Source organism: Diabrotica virgifera, chromosome 5 (genome assembly GCF_917563875.1).
Source record: "Diabrotica virgifera virgifera chromosome 5, PGI_DIABVI_V3a".
Taxonomy (NCBI): Eukaryota; Metazoa; Arthropoda; class Insecta; order Coleoptera; family Chrysomelidae; genus Diabrotica; species Diabrotica virgifera.
The window spans coordinates 10850179-10866872 of NC_065447.1; the positions used below are offsets into that span (position 1 = coordinate 10850179).

At 31.0% G+C, this 16694-nt stretch overlaps 1 protein-coding gene across 2 annotated transcripts in view; it reads right to left on the minus strand.

Moving 5' to 3' along the window:
• The window catches only part of LOC114333861 (protein Skeletor, isoforms B/C), a 180250-nt gene that overhangs the window by 105605 nt on the left and 57951 nt on the right, over positions 1-16694 (minus strand). The window lies entirely within an intron of this gene.

The window sequence follows — 16694 nt, forward strand, 5'->3', positions numbered from 1 at the left end:
CCCAAAAACCCCCTAGTATTGAATTTTGACTAATTTTTAAATGAATTTGCCGAAAACTTCAAAAAACGAGGTAAACAGTAGGTATCCTGGGTACCAGGTATTCCGTAAATAACTTCCAATGTGATATTCGTCGTCAGCGAACCAAAAACCTCCCGAGTAATATTTTTTGACTTATTTTTTAATGAATTTGCCGAAAACTCCAGAAGGCGAGGTACTCTGGGCGCCAGATATTCCGGAGATCACTTCCGATGTCATATTCGTCGTTGAGGACCCCAAAAACACCCAAATAATGATTTTTGACTATTTTTTTAATAATTTTTTTGCCGAAAACTCGACAAGACGAGGTAAACAGTAGGTACCCTGGGCACCAGGTACGCCATAGATCACTTCCGATGTCATATTCGTCGTTAGTGACCCTAAAAACCCCCAGAGTAATGATCTTTGACAATTTTTTAATGAATTTTAATGACGAGGTAAACAGTAGGTACCCTGGGCACAAGGTACTCCGGAGATCACTTACGACGTAATATTCGTTTTCAGCGACCCCGAAAACCTCAGAATAACCAAATTTAACTCATTTCCGCGACATTGACGTTTTAAACTTCAAACTGATAGTACGAAGTAAAATCTACTCTTAGTAAAAATTAACATTTTTAGCTCAAAAAGTATTATTTAAACTTTCATACGAGTTGAAAAAGTAACAGTTTTTGTCAGTGAATAAAATTGTATACCTATTTATATAGGTAAACTTTAAAATTTTAGTGAAAAGTCAATTAAGAAGACAAGTGTATTCTGACAACTAATAAATATCGGTCCCCGATGGGGGACAAAACTACACAACCGACGTCTTTTGTGACGACAGATGCTGATATGGATAACAGTATTTTAATTTCAAGTGTTACTAGTAATAATCCAAGTGATAGTAACCTCCAGAAAACAAAGCAGTTGGAACCGAAAACTTTCAATATTCTTTCAGATAAGTACAATGTACAAAATATTTGGGTATACATAGAAAGCACTGAAAATAATGTAGGAAAATTGCATGCAATGACAGTTGCCCATATCCTTTTTAAAAAATTTAAACTTAATAACATTTTGGAAATTAAGAGTATAGGCCGAAACCGGATTAAGGTTTTATTAAAATCATTATTAGAAGCAAATAATTTAGTTAAACATCCCCTCCTAAAGTCAGAAAATTTAAAAGCATTTATTCCAAATCACTTACTTGAAATTAAAGGGTTAGTAAGAGATGTTGATACTCGTTACGATATCAACTATCTTATGGAAAATATAGAATCACACTCACGCGTCACTAATATCTACAGATTAAATAGAAAAGTCCAAAAAGAAGACAGAACAGTTGAATTTGTACCAAAAAAAAATTTGTTGTTACTTTTGAGGGGAATATTTTACCTGATCGAGTAGCTTTTAATAGAGTCTTTTTTCCTGTCGAACAATTTGTAGGAAGAGTGACCCAATGCTTCAAATGTTTTAAATTTGGGCATGTATCTAAGCAGTGTAACAGTACTGAAGAAAAGTGTATCAATTGTGGAGAAATTAAAGACGATATACATAATTGTGATAAAAATTTAACTTTTTGTATACACTGTAAAAGCAAAGATCATGTTTCTATCTCAAAAAAGTGTCCCTCTTACGATAATCAAAAAAAAATTAAAAATATAATGATACAGCAAAAAACCTCCTTTAAAGAAGCTAAAGAAATTTCTGAAAACTCCTTATCCAGTTTAGTAAGTCACAACTCTTTTTCACCGCTAACAAATTATGACCAAAATTTTCCAGTTCTTCCTAACAACCATCGTATGTCATTATCACAACCTAATCAAATTCCTAAAAATACCAATTGCAATCAAAATAATTTCCTTTCCCAACCCAATCCTGTAAGCTTTAGTCCTCCAATGAAAAAGAAGAGAAAATCAAACTCTCCCACTATCCAGTCACCTATCCATGAACCATTATTTCCATTCTCCTTTGGACCTTCACAACCTTTGCCGATAAATTCAAATAAACCAAACTACGCTTGTTTGGAAACCAAGAAGAGTAGTATAGCTAGCAACCTATCCATTTTTATCGTGGACTTTTTAAATAAAATTCTTTCAAGTAACAATAGACAACCTATTGATATTAAATTAATTACAAGTAGCATAGAACAGGTATTGGAGGATACTTTGAAAAACCAATAAAATGCCCAAAACACGCAATTTAAATATAATGCAATGGAATGCACGTTCTGCTATAGCTAACAAAAATAGTCTGGTACAATTTCTTTATGATAAAAATATTGACATTGCTATTATAAGTGAAACTTGGTTCAAAAGAAATCAAAAATATAGTTTTAGTGGTTACAATATAGTCCGCAATGACAGAAACGATGGCTACGCTGGTGTGGCAATTTTGGTACACAAATCTCTTCGTTTTGTTGAACATAAAATCAATATAAATTACAATGAAAATATTTTAGTGTGTGCTATCCAAGTTAAATATGGAACTTTATTGTTAAATTTTTTATCTATTTATAAACCTCCAAAAATACAAACAAAATATGACGATTGGACTAAAATTTTTGAACAATTTGAGGGTCCTTTAATTATAGGTGGTGACTTCAATGCACACCACTCTATATGGGGTTGTCGTAATAATGATACCATAGGGTCACAACTTATAAATGTCGCAGATGATTTAAATTTAACAGTTTTAAATAATGGCGAACCTACAATTTTGAGACGTCCTGATCAACAAGATTCGGCTGTCGATGTAACTTTTTGTTCACCTGAATTGGTTAACAAGACATCTTGGAATGTCATTCCTGACACTCTAGGATCAAATCACTATGTCATATCTATAGAACTTATTTTTGCAATTAATGAAAATGAAATATCTCCTAAAAATAAATGGAATATTAAAAAAGCCAATTGGGCGTTATATACCTCTACTATTCAAAGTTTACACGATACAAACAATTTTCACTCGGATAATCTAATTGATAAGTACTCCTTCTTCATAAATAATATAAATACGGCTGCGGGAGCAGCTATACCCCAATATAAACCTTATAAATGTAAAAGGCACCCACCTCCTTGGTGGAATATTGATTGTGACAATATTATCAAACAACGAAAATTGGCTCTAATAAATTACAAGAAAAAAAGTAATTTTGAAAATTATGTTCAATATCAGGAGATTGCAGCTAGAACCAAAAAAACATTAAAAAGTATAGCCAAAAAACATTGGATTGAATGGGTCTCTTCGCTCAATAAAAATACATCCGCTACAACTCTTTGGAATCAAGCTAAAAAACTTTACAGAAAACCGCTATCAAACATAAAATCTTTAGATCAGAAATGGATGGATGACTTTCTTATTAAAGTTGCACCCCCAACTGCGAACCCTCAAATAATTCCCAGCTCCATAGCATCAACCCCAGCTGATAAAAATCATTTTCTCTTAAAACCTTTTACTTACAATGAACTAATTTTCGCTATAAATAATCGTAAAGATAATAGTCCAGGATACGATCATATCAAATACTCCATGCTTTTAAACCTTCCAGAAGTAGCAAAACATTTTCTATTGGACCTTTTTAATCGTATAGTTCAAGACAATTCTGACGTAAATATTTTTAAAGACATAATTGTTATTCCGATTCTAAAGCCTACAAAAGATCCAAATTCAGCCGAATCTTATCGACCCATTTCTCTTTTTTCGTGTGTATTTAAAACTTTGGAACGTATGTTAAAAAACAGACTAGAATGGTGGGTCCATACTAAAAAGTTACTACCAAACAATCAATTTGGATACAGACGAGGATGTGGAGCTTTAGATGCTTTAGCTACACTTGTAGCGGACATACAGGGTAATTTTTCTAGAAATAATTATTTGCCTACTTTATCACTAGATATAGAAGGCGCTTATGACAGTGTGTGTTTACCTCGATTAAAAGACAAAATGATCAATCAGTTTCAAATACCCATAAAACTAGCACAAACTATTCTTAATTTCTACACTGATAGACGCCTATACGTTAGAAACCATAAAAATGAACTTCTTGGACCACGTTATAACAGTTGGGGATTACCTCAGGGATCAGTCTTAAGCCCTTTTCTTTTTAATCTGTATACGGCTGATTTTCATAGCCTTAATGCACCAAGTATTACTTACAAAACAATCCAATATGCGGATGACTTCCTCATATATACAGAAAGGACAAAATATGAACCCTCCCTTACAATCTTAAGAAAATTACATGAATATTTCTCAAAATGGTTTTGTGAAAATGGTTTTAATTTATCCACTAGTAAATCTAATGTGTGTATTTTTTCACAACATAATATTCCTAACACAAATACTATTTTATTAAATGGCCAAACTTTAAATTTCTGCAAGTCAATAAAGTATCTAGGCATGTTTCTAGATCAAAAGCTAACTTGGAAATTACACATCGAGCATATGCTTGACAAAAGCAATAAAGGTCTAAACTTTTTAAAATCCATTTCTAAAACTTGGTGGGGAGCTGATGTAGAAACAGCTTTACTATTTTACAAATCTTACATCAGATCTATTCTGGACTATGGATGTATACTTTATGGATCAGCAAGTAAACAAATTTTAAATAAAATTGATGTATTTCAACGTACTGTTCTACGTATCTGTATGGGAGCAATGAAGTCTACTCCAATAGCACCATTGCATGTTGAAGCTTTAGAACCTCCCTTGAATTTTAGAAGAGATTATCTGAGTGAAAAATTTGTTGTGAAAATTGCATGTATCAATAATTCATTATATTCTAGCATAAGCTCACTAAACACAGATGATCTAACAAACAGTTACTGGAATCATAAAAATACACCAACCCTGTGTACAGCCTTTAGAACCATGTGCAACAATAAGTATATCAACAATATCAACAACCTTGATACTAACGACTATTTCGCATTTTTTTATGAACCAGATATACATATACCTACATATTATAATAGTTCATTATTAGATTTATGCATCTTGAATTCCTGTATAGACAAATGGCCCAAAGCAACTGTAATCTATACAGATGCATCCAAAATATCGGAAGGGACCGGATGTGCTTTCTACATTCCATCTAAGTCAACAGAAAAAATGTTCAAATTACCTTCTAATTGCTCAATTTTTAGTGCAGAAGCAATTGCAATTCTTGAATCCTTGATATATTTCGATAGTTTAAACAATAATTCAGTGTTAATAATATCCGATTCATTGTCAGTTTTATTATCTCTCAAAAATTCAAAATTACCCAATTATAATTCTAATCCTTTCATTTACCAAATTAAGAACATGCTTGTCAAGCTTAAAAATAAAAATAAAACTACTAATTTTATTTGGGTAAAAGCTCATGTTGGTATAAAATATAATGAGCATGTTGATTCTTTAGCTAAAGCTGCAATAACCTCTTCAGCTGAAATTGTACCAGAGGAGAGAATTTGTATTCCTGACACTTTTTGTATCTCTAAAAGAAATCAAATAGATCGTTGGAAAACTTATTGGCAAACTTTTTGTAACCACTCAACAACACAATATATTTATATCCAACCACAAATTCCAAATTCGAGATGGTTTAAGAAATTTAGTAACATCCGTAAATATATAACAACCTTAATAAGATTGAGATTTGGTCATGCTTGTTATCCTACTCATCTTGCTAAAATCAAAATTTACAATTCAGACTTATGTGAAACATGTCAAGAACAAGGAGATCTTAATCATATCTTTTTTAACTGTTCCAAATATATTCAGCATACAGGAACTCTTTTAAGCAGCTTGCAAACGCTGCAAATATTTCCTCCGTACCAAATAAATAACCTATTGGCTACTAATGACAAAAGAGTATATGATTGTCTAATCAAATTTATACATAGTACAAATGTATGTCTGTAATCAATTTTAGCCAATCTCGTTAACCTTTTTTTTTTGCCCAATTGTTTATTTTCCCTCCTTTTCCCTATTTATAGTAATGTCTTTTAGTAATTTTTAAGAGGTTTTTTTTTTCTTTTGACTATTTTGATCTGTTTGCAATAGTAGGTATAGATAGACACTTTTTTATTTAGTATTAAGTAAATTAGAATAATATGATTTTCTTTTTAATAATTTGTATTAGGTTTAATAGTTTTTTTGTATTAGTATTAATTATTATCAAGTTCTATCTGGCTAAATAGCTAAGTGCTAAAGTCACAAATAAAAAAAAAAAAAAAAAACTCATTTCCGCCGATAATTGGCAAGCTCTGAATTTTTTTTATTGTCTGTTTGAGATGCACTTTAAGAATGCATTTTTTGTATGCAGTTTTTCAATATGATACGAGTATCATGGCATATCATTGCATGAAACAATGAAGCCAGTACAATTATTTAACAATCTTGTTGAAGTAACTGAATGTCACGTTGAAATATTAACAAAAAATAGAAAAGTTATGGTATAACAATGGTATTTTATTCGTGTAGCATGACTTACAATGTATATTCCACCTTCTATCTTCTTCTCGTTAAAAAGATTTGGTGTTGATAACAGATTTGCATGCAGAACGAATCGAAGAACGTTTAAAAAGCAAGTAAATTTCTATGATATCTAAAAATCAGACACGAGAAAGGATGATAATTAGAGGTTGTTATTAACACCGTATACAGGTCTCGACTTGGGTATTTAAAGAAGTAGTACAAACGAATGCAGTAGCGTGAGACTTAAGAATAATAAGTAAATGTTTGCTGGCCTGGTATCGTATTCAAAATCGTTTTGATTGGTGTGAATTTTGCATTTTCCAATAATTAAAAATGAATGAAATGAGTTGCCGCGTTTTTATTGAATTCTGTATAATTTGCAATCTCTAATACATTCACCAGTTGATTGTGCGTTATGTATTGTGGGGCGTTCATTAATAATAACCACAAGTGGGTCATTACATGGCTAGTTAAGAACAGAAGTGAGCCAACATTGTTAGAAAAACAGAGTTATATGACTTATTTTAGATTAAAATTAGTTGATACATTATTCTTCACAAATATTTTTTGTTCTAGTTATTTCTATATTGTAGTAAAAATATGACTCAATAAGGTTTAAGTGATCGAAGCAACTGCAATGTTACTTGTACCATTTTACTTTTTAGTCAGACACCATTTTGCTTCTTATGCTGCCGTCTCACTTATCGATCATCTTTTCGGGGTTATCGATCACTTCTACAAATTCATCTTTGTTTTTGGATTTCCTTATTAATGCTTGGAGGTCTTGGAGCTCCGTCTTGTCCATTCCTTGATGTTAAGCAGCCAAGTCAATTTTTTGTAGCGCTTTTTTCCTTCTATTGTTTTTTCCGTTGTTAGTAGAAGGCAGTTAATATCCCCTCGTGTCTGAAGATATATTCAAGATTAGATATTTTCCGTTTGTTAATAATTTCACGATTACTATTCATACAGGGTGATTGATTAGTGTGATAATGCTCAGTAGATCCGCTATAGTAATAGATAGCAATAAAAGTTATTAACAAAAATTTTAGCCACATTTGAGTTTCACATTACAAAATTAGTTAGAATATTACAGGGTGTTCGATAACACAGTGGCAGACCAAACTTTTGCTTTTTTAAATAGAACGCCCTATATTTTATTTTATATTCGAAATCCTGTTAACTTCTCCATCAGAAAAATATTAAGGTTTGTTATGTTATACAGGGTATTTACAAAGTTATAACCAATTTTATATGAAAATCGTAACAAGTTCAACTCCCTGTATAAATAAAAATAAGCAAAACAGCAATAGTTTATTAATGCCATATTTTTCTACGTATTGTCAAAATTTTCAGGAATTATTGATATTGCTAATTTTCTTTACATCAAATATAGGGTGAGTCAAAACGCAAGTACAATATTTTCTCAGTAATTTTAAACGACACACCCTGTATTTTATATCACTATTGAAAAGTGCCATTACCGTACTTTAATTTTTAGATAACATTCCCTATGTCTAAATTTATTGGTTTTCGAGATATTTTCATTTTTCAATGGACCAGTACCGTGGCCTCCAAATCACCAGAATTTAATAAACTGGACTGATTTTTTTGGGGTTACGTTAATAGTGAAGTTTACAAAATATGTACCTCCAACAACAAGGCATGAGATGAAAAATAGAATACAAAGTGTATTTCGATGTGTTAATTTACAAATGCTTCGTAGGGTAAGTAGCTCATTCAATGATCGTTTTTAGGCGTGCATAAAATGTGTTAGGAGATAATTTTGAACACCTTATATAAGTAAATATTAAATAGTTATTTATGATATAAGTGTTAAAAGTACACGTTTAAGGAACGCATGTGAAAGTTTGCAGAATGAGCGAAGCGAGTTCTGTAATTCACATGAGTGCCTTAAAAATGTACTTTTTAACACGCGTATCATACAATATTTTTTCTACAAACGTAATTACAGACAATATATACAGAAACTTTTACTTGAGCTTGACTGACATTCCATTTTTATATTTTTTTGACATTTCATCAAAATTGCCTATACGGTCAATACGAACTGCAGTGCCTTAAAAATTTTAAAGCACTAGTGCCTTAATGTAGCATTTTTAAAGCTCGTATGGAGTGCTAAAAATTGCATTTTTAACACGGTTGTAGAAAAAATATTTTATTAAATGTAGCTTCTAATTTTTTCAAACATGTTTTTTTGCCAAATGTAGGTATTACTGATAAATTATTTTTCGTCCTTTATTTGTTACATTGTTACATTTACATACAAAAGTAGTGTTTAATTGTCTTCACAAAATGTTGTATTTTGTGTTTGTGTGTTTTTTGTAAAATTTATTACTAATTTTCTCTCTTTAATTGTTACATTTACATAAAAAAGTAGTTTTAATTGTTTCAAAAATGCTGCATGTTGAGGTTGTGTTTTTTTTTGTAAAATGTATTACTAATAAATTATTTTTATTTCTTTATTTGCTACATTGTTATTACCGGATTGATAATCAGTAATCGTCAATTGCCAATTCAGTCATGGCTTACTTAAAATTTAGATAAATTTAGACACCGAAAATACCTTGCTCCGAAAAATGAAAATATCTCGAAAACTAATAAATTTAGACATAGGGAATGTTATATAAAAATTAAAGTACGGTAATGTTGCTTTTCAATAATGATATAAAATAGAGGGTATTGAAATGGTTGCTGATGTGAGCACATAATATTATTTATGTAGGGTAGGTAATAAGTCTAATACTCACAGTCTTGTTAGATTTTATTTATTTAAAATGTAGTTGTAAAATTTGGGCTACCGGTTTCGGTGTTTAACATTTACACCATCATCAGGCCCTTAAGAAGCTAAAATAGTTACAATTTGTATTAGTCAGAATAAGGTGTATATGACGATACAAATATACAAACAAACAGACACCTATTAGAGCTACAGTACAAAGGACTTTGACAATATTAGCGGGTGTATTGCTAATTATTAGAGAGCGGATTTTATGCTAAATGCATATTGCATGCTTATTTCGCATATTTGAGAACTTTACTAAATTTTGCATATTTTTAAAGAAACATGCATATTTTGTGCATATTTAAAAACATTTAAGTTAAAAAAAAAATTATTTTTTAATTCGACACAAAATATTTCCCCGCACAGGCTGTCCTATCTATTAATTTGAGAACTACCTGAAGAGAGACGGCTCATTCACTGCCTTTTCATTTTTTCTTAAAAAATACCCGATCTTTACACAAAGTACCTACTTATAGTGCTTATAGTACGCCGTTATAAAATGATTGTAGGATGTTAAAATGATGATGGTTTACCGGGAAATCCGAATTTTATTTAATTTTATTATATTTAGTACAATTTGTATCCCAATTTAATAGCTATAATTGTGGTGCCTCTTTAAAATCCCCTATTGTTAAGAGAATTTACAGCTTTGACCATAGTTTTACTATTTTCTAATGGAATTTGAAATATTCATGCTTTAGATCAGATCCCGTCTTTAAACGGCTTTAAAATTTTGGAGGACATAATATGCGAAATTTTTAATGGAAATTTTGAAATTGATTTTGGTGCAGAATTTTCGGCTTTAACAAATTATTTTAAATAGGCCCAATTACTTCTGTTGATGTTGAAAGGAGTTTTTCTAGTTACAAAAAAATATTTTATCTGATCAAAGATAATGTTTCCTCGTAGAAAATTTGGAAAAACACTTTGTAGTAAATTATAATCGAAGATATAATAGTGATATTGTTGTTTTATTTTAAATAGGTAACTATTGGTAATTATCAGTTTTTGTAAAAAATGTGAATAAATTGCATATATAAAAAATAATGATTTTATTTGACAGATAATAAATAAGATTGCCGCCCCTTCCTTTAAAGAACCCCCTGGAATAAAATAGAACAGAAAATTTGTGGTTTCTCGATATGCGCATTTTTTGAATTTTTGTGCATATCTTGCACATATTTTGTAGTTTTTTACTGCATATATTTGCGCATATTTCATCAAAATTGATCGCATATAAATCCGCTCCCTACTAATTATTAATATCACGTTAAGCATGTTATAATTTAGGTTTTAGATAAATATATAAATAGATAAAATGTTTACCAGTTCCCATCTAACGTTAAGGTTATGCGTTGTTATTAAAATGTAGTGGACAAAGTTTTAGTGGGATAAGGTATAAATAAACTAAGAGTGAATACTTACATATCAGTATAGCATTAGCGAATTAGCCCTCTCCCTTCAGACATTATTATTTATTAAAGAATTTTTGTGACATTAACGAGATAATTAAAAACTGTACACACAACAAGAAGTATATAAGTGTATAATTTGATGGCACAGATATCAAGTCAATTGTGTCATGTGCTCTGTGACTGGTGTCTATAAATAAATAAAATCTAACAAGACTGTGAGTAGTAGACTTATTACCTACCCTACATAAATAATAAAATAGAGGGTGTTTCATTTAACATTACTGAGAAAATAATGTACTTGCGTTTTGACTCACCCTGTATTTGATATAAAGAAAATTGTCAATGTCAATAATTCTTGAAAATTTTGACAATAAATAAAAAAATATGGCATTAATAAACCGTTGTTGTTTTTTTTTTATATTTTATTCTGGCCTTGGTTCAGAACCTTTAGCCACGTAACTACATATTATTATACAATTATTATTCGTTTATAAGTATAAAATTGTCCAGTATACACTTAAAAATAAAAAATAAAAAAAATAAAGCTTACAAATAACAATGCCTACGTACTATGTTAATAAATACAACTATATTATTTTTTTTCTTTTTTACTACGGTAAGAACTAAAAACATACATAGGTTACAAAATAATATAATTAATTACAGTAAATATCTCATTCATACATTACATAATACAAAAGAAATACCTATTCATTCAAACGATTAGTTTTACATTCACACTTTTAATTTAATTTTTTGAAGAAATGTCATAATTAGTTTAAAAATTTTAATGTTATCCACACTTAATAGCACATTTAAGTCTAGGGGAGTACTTAAACCTGCTTTCAGCAATTCTTGTAGCAGCCACATACTTGCATTGAGATTTAAGGGACAGTTAAAAAATATATGATTTAGATTAGCTATGCTAGTTCCACAGTCACATCTGCCTGTTGGGAGAACTCCGATTTTATGTAGATGCTTCGGGAAACATCCATGATCTACTTTTAATCTTAGGATGGTCGACACTGTATTTCTACTTACTGCAACAACTTTGTAAAATTGGTTAACAGCTACTGTTGGTTGTAATTTAAACAAATTAGTGCCTGTACTTTCACCGAACTGAATCCAACGTCTATCCCATTTACATTTAATATGCTGTTTAACGTATGCAAAAAGATCACATGTGTTAAGTTCTTCAATCAATATTTGAGGGTACTTTAGTGGATTTTTAGCTATTGAATCCGCAATACTATTACCTAATATGTCTGAATATCCCTTAACCCACACAAATTTAACACTATATGTTGAAGCTGATAATTTTAGTAATTGTTGCAATATTTTTAATATAAATATATTGCTGTTAATTGTGACTCTAAAGTTTTGTAATGCATTTAATACTGATAGTGAATCACTGCACACAACAATTTTGTTCCATTGTTTCTCACAAAACCATTCAAGAGCTTTATATAGCACATGCTTCGGCGGAAAAGATGCTGGATTGATTATTTAGAGTAAATACTTTTTTTAAATTTATTTTTGGTACAAAGTAAGCACTTGTTGTACAGTTTACTGATTTTGACCCATCTGTATAGATCGTAGTGTAATCTGAATAATTACTTAAGATTTCCTTGAGAGTATTATGACAAAATTTAGTTTGGTATTTAGGGATAATAATATTTGTAGATAGAACGCTTGTTAAGTGTGGTATATCCAATGATTCCCAAATAAGGTAGCAAGGAGAGTTTGTTAAATTAAGTTCATGGTAAGTTACAAATGCTGTCACTAGCAGTGGAGAATTCTTTTTTGCAAAATGTGTAGATGTTAAATCAGCTGTATTTAATTGACTAATTATTTTTGCATTATACGTGCAGCGATAATGTTGGATTAGGAAATATTTGCTTGCCAAATATTCTCTACGTAATGGGAGTGGATTTTCAGATGCTAGAACTAGTGTAGCTTCATTTGGAGTGCTTTTCATCAACCCTAACACATTTTTCAAAGCTTTCAATTGGATTCTATCAAGTTTACGTAAATTACTTATGCTCGCTGATCCATACACCAAACACCCATAATCTATAATAGATCTAATATAGGCTCGATAAAAAGTCAATCCAGTAGTTTGATCTGCACTCCACGATCTCTTACAAAGCATTTTAAGTAAATTAATACCTTTTTCGCAGCGACTAATTGTGTAGTTAATATGTTGAGTCCAAAGCAGTTTTCTGTCAAGTATGACACCAAGGTATTTCAATTCCGAAACAATTGGAATAGTATTGCCCTGTAAGCATACTGTGCAATCTCTAATAGGGTGTTTTCTAGAAAAGAATACTACGGCACACTTTTGGTACGAAATATTGAATCCATTTAACCAAGTCCAGTTATTAAGGTTGTACATTATATGTTTCAGTTCAGTAGTACATTCCATATATGTTTTCTTCTGTGAATAGATGACAATATCATCAGCATACTCTAAACAGACAATATTGGGAGACCATAAATTGTGCAAATCATATGTGTACAGATTAAAAAGAAGTGGACTTAGAACAGCTCCCTGTGGAATACCCTTTGATGTAATCATTGGTCCTATGATATTATGACCTACTCGAATGGATACATTTCTGTCTTTATATAAGTTTGATAGTAAATATGCCATGCATTTTGGAACACCAAGAAATACAAGTTTATCACATAGTATATTCAAATCAATATTGTCATAAGCACTTTTTATATCGATAAACAATGCACCTGTGGTCATAGAATTGGAAAAACCAATTTGAACATCTGTACTCAGACGTACTACTGCATCCATCGTACTACTGCATCCGTTGTTGTTGTGCTTATTTTTATTTATACAGGGAGTTGAACTTTTTACGATTTTCACACAAAATTGGTTATAACTTTGTAAATACCCTGCAACATAACAAACCTTTATATTTTTGTGATGAAAAAGTTAACAGGAGTTCGAATATAAAATAAAATATAGAGTGTTCCATTAAAAAAAACATAAGTTTGGTCTGCCACTATGTTATCGAACACCCTGTAATATTCTGATTAATTTTGTAATGTGAAGCTCAAAGTTGGCTACAATTTTTGTTATTAACTTTTATTGCTATCTATTACTATAGCGGAGCTATTGAGCTTTACCCCACTAATCAGTCACCCTGTATACCTATGTCTTAATAGTCCAGAAAGTCACTGCGCATCCGCTAGGAAAAATATTCCGATTCGGATTTTTTGCACAATCTTACTCAAAAAGGACCCCTTTTAACAAATTTGCATGTTGCCAGGACCAAAAGTGATTAAAAAATTTTTAAAACGTTTTTTTTTGTTTTTTTCCTAAAATTATTTTTTTTTTCATGGAACACAGTTTTTTTTTTAGGTTTCTTGGATCATTCCAAACAGAAAAGGTTGAGTGACTTTTCTCTAAAGTTGGTAGTTTTTGACATATAAGCGATTTAAATTTGAAAAGTTGCGAAATCGGCCATTTTTAACCTTCAAAAACTATGTGAAAAACTTAAAATTTGAATGTTGCCAAGGTAGATAGGTGATATTCTTTAAAAATCGATTGATGAAATCCCGAAGAGTTTTTTGCAATACAGTATTTAAAACTCCTTTGTTTTTTAATGTCTAATCACGCGTGCGCGACACTAATTTCCACGCGTTGCATATTTCCGGTATGGTGCAAACGAAAGGAATAAATTCGTTATTTCGTAAACCGGCGACTTTAAGGAAAAAATCCAAAACAGGTCGATTTTTATTTTTAAGTTATGATATTGTGGCATATATGGGTACACTAGTGACGTCATCCGCCTGGGCGTGATGACGTAATCGATGATTTTTTTAAATGAGAATAGGGGCCGTGCGGTAGCTCATGTGAAAGGTTCTTCAATTCTCTATTCAGAAATGTAAGCATTTACATAATTATTTATACAGGGTGTCCAAAAAGTTTTTATTAAATTAAATTATTTGACAAATAAAGAAGTGAGGGACACCCTGTATAAATAATCATATAAATGTTAACACTACTGAATAGAGAATTGAAGAAGCTTTCAAATGAGCTAGCGCACGATCCCTATTCTCATTTAAAAAAATCATCGATTACGTTATCATGCCCAGATGGATGACGTCACTAGTATACCATATATGCCACAATATCATAACTTAAAAATAAAAATCAACCTGTTTCGGGATTTTTCCTTAAAGTCGCCGGTTTACGAAATAACGAATTTATTCCTTTCATTTGCACCATACTGTCCACAGTGGTTCCAAATGCCGAAAACGTGGTCATGAACCTTTAAAAGCGTATATTGTTTATACATTTTGGAATTACTTTCGTTCTTAAGGGTTTTTGGCATCGCTGATTACGAATCTGGCATTATTTTTTCTGAAAAACAAAATGGCGGATCCAACATGGCGGAAAGAAATTGAAAATATAAATCAAAAAGGAAATTTTTTTTCAAATTTGGTAGATTTCAAATTTGGTAGGTTAAGGTCGCTGATTACAAATCTAACATTACTTTTTTTTTAACAAAATGGCGGATCCAATATGGACGAGAGAAGTTCGAAAATTTTATTATAGCCGCGTTTTTGTTTAAAATGTTATACTATAAGGGACTTTTGAAACTGCTAATTACCAATACATTTTCTTTATGAAGTACAATATTCAGAACCTACTACTTATGTACAACTGTCCATACATACTCAACAATCGCCAGAATCATGTAATATGCGCCATTTCCCACTTTTGTATTCAAACAACTGTCAGCAATGCATAGGCAGTTATAGGCAGCTAAACTAAAGTGATTCTGTATCTCCTTACTATATATTTTAAGATTAATAAACATTAGTCGCAGAATTATGCAGAATTTTGTACTTTTTGAATGCATCTTTACAAAATTTAAATTATTTAAAGTATATTTTTACTATTTATGCATTAACAAATTCAAGGCATTTATTGTTAATAAATGTTGATTTAAGTTACATCTTACATTACTACATACTTAAAAAAGAAAAATCTGCTTTACAGCGATAAAATTGATAAACTACAAAACGTTTTACAGCGTTTTCAATATACGCGTTCTTTTTCACTTTCTCTGCCGGCCAAAAGAACCCCGGACATGGCCCATTTATTCCTGAGTTGTGAACCAGAATACATTCAGTCTGATCCTCATACCTGCGTATTAGGACTCTACGATAGTATGAGAAAACAACTGTAAACATGAAAATCCCTAAATAGGGACTCTTTTTTTCGCCTCATGACCACGTTTTCAGCATTTGGAACCACTGTGTGTCGGTGGAAAATAGTGTCGCGCACGCTTGATTAGCAATTAAAAAACAAAGGAGTTTTGAACATTGTACTGCAAAAACTCTTTGGGTTTTCATCAATCGATGTTTAATGAATATCTACCTACATTGTCAACATTCAAATTTTCAGGTTTTCACATAGTTATTGAGGGTTAAAAATGGCCGATTTCGCCATTTTTCAAATTTTAATCGCTTATATGTATGTCAAAAACTATCCACTTTAGAGAAATGTCAGTAAAGACCTTTTCTGTTTGGAATGATCCAAAAAACCTAAAATAACTTTGTTCGATGCAAAAAAAATAATTTTAGGAAATCCACAAAAAAAAAAACGTTTAAAAAATTTTTGACCCACTTTTGGTCCTGGCAACATGCAAATTTGTTAAAAGGAGTCCTTTTTGAGTAAGATTGTGCATAAAATCCGAATTAGAATATTTTTCCTAGCGGGTGCGCAGTTGCTTTCTGGACTATAAAACATTTCGAACATGGTCAGTTCATGTAATTTTTATAATGCGGCGAATTATCAACATCTCAGTTTTTCAGGCGGCGTAATGAGATAATTGTCAACACAGTTGTAGAAAAGCGTTTTTGGCCTATTCTATTTTAGATTTTACTTCTTGTTCTGAGCCAAAGGTATCATCTATTCAGCATCCTAGAAATTTAAACTTTCGACTTGTTCAATTAGTTTGTCATTT